The sequence below is a fragment of the Ambystoma mexicanum genome, chromosome 10, assembly GCF_040938575.1.
Source record: "Ambystoma mexicanum isolate Mex_15411 chromosome 10, UKY_AmexF1_1, whole genome shotgun sequence".
NCBI lineage: Eukaryota > Metazoa > Chordata > Amphibia > Caudata > Ambystomatidae > Ambystoma > Ambystoma mexicanum.
The window spans coordinates 411,791,948-411,793,499 of NC_090932.1; positions in this window are offsets into that span (position 1 = coordinate 411,791,948).

Genomic DNA, 1,552 nt, shown 5'->3' on the forward strand with positions numbered 1-1,552 from the left:
GGGGACAAGAGTTGAAAAACCCTGATGCTTACATACATCTAAATGCGTCTCTCCAACAGCAAGGGTTGGGGGTAAACCCAACTCCATTAGTCAACATAGAACATGACACCATTCCAATAGAGGTGGACAACAGCGACTTAAAGAGTATTACTCTAGCCGCAGGCACCATTATTGGAATGGCGGTTGATGACCGACATTTTTCCATCGACTTAGTAAATGAACTATTAGGACCAATCCCCAAGGACTGTGTTGACAGTGACAGTGAGGACAATACAACACCAGACAGGATTTTCACCCGGCATGGGGGGAACTTCCTGGTGTACACTTCCTGCCCCTATGGTAAGGAAGATGTGACGTGTGACTTCAGGAGGGATGAGGTGATTTTCCAGGTACATGAGGGCTGCCTTTCCCACCTGAAGCCTCCGGTCCAAATCAGCACTCTGACCAGGGACTTCTCCACCCAGCTGGAGGAGGCCGCGGAAATAGCCAAACCAGAAGTCTTTCCAGGCTTCAGGCAGATGGTGGAAGAGAGAGTCAACCTAGCTGATGCCTGTGTGACTCTGGAACAAAAGCAAAAGTTGAAACAAGTTTTCTTGGATTTCCAAGATCTCTTTGCAGTAGACTCATATGACTGTGGTCGCACTGACATCCACACAACAACAATCCCCACGGACCCTGGCATGACTCCTGTGTTTGTGAAGCAATATCGCTTGCCTCTCGCATCAATGGAGTCCCTTACTGAAATAATTAAGAACCTTGAGTCCCGGGGAATAATCCGTCCAGTCCACAGCACCTTCAATAATCCGGTGCTGGGAATATTGAAGCCAAACGGCCAGTGGAGACTCTGTGCTGACCTTAGGGAGCTCAACAAACGGGTCCATACTTCCCGATGGCCTCTGCCCTACATTGACCAAGGGCTGGCCCAGATCCAGGGGTCACAGGTATTCACTGCAATAGACCTGACCAATGGATACTGGACTGTGCCTGTCAGTAGGGAGGACCAATACAAACTGGCTTTTACCTATGGGGGCCAGCAATACACATGGACCCGGACTCCCTTCGGATACCTTAACTCCGGTAATGAGTTCCATATTTTCCTACATAAGGCCATGCCCGACCTGGGTGCGAGGGGTAACCTGGCTTATGTAGATGATGTCCTCATTAAAAGTTCATCTGTGGAGGAACATATAGCGGAGATCCGTTATGTTCTGACACAGTTGAGGGCCGCCGGAGCAAAACTTTCCTTTCAGAAAGCACAGTGGTGTAGAACCCGTGTTAATTTCTTGGGCCATGAGATTACTCCTCAGGGTCTCTGTCCCCAGGAAAAGAAAGTGGAAGCACTTCAGAAACTGAAAGACCCCACAACTCTGCGGGAACTAAGGAGCCTCCTTGGACTGATTAATTACAGCAGAAAGTTCATTGAGGGCTACGCAGAGATCACCAGACCCCTGATTCATCTCCTGAAAGGGGGGGTCAAGTGGGAATGGGGTCCAGAACAAGCCGAGGCAGTAAAACAACTCAAAGGAAGCCTCTCACAAGCGCCTTGCCTAGC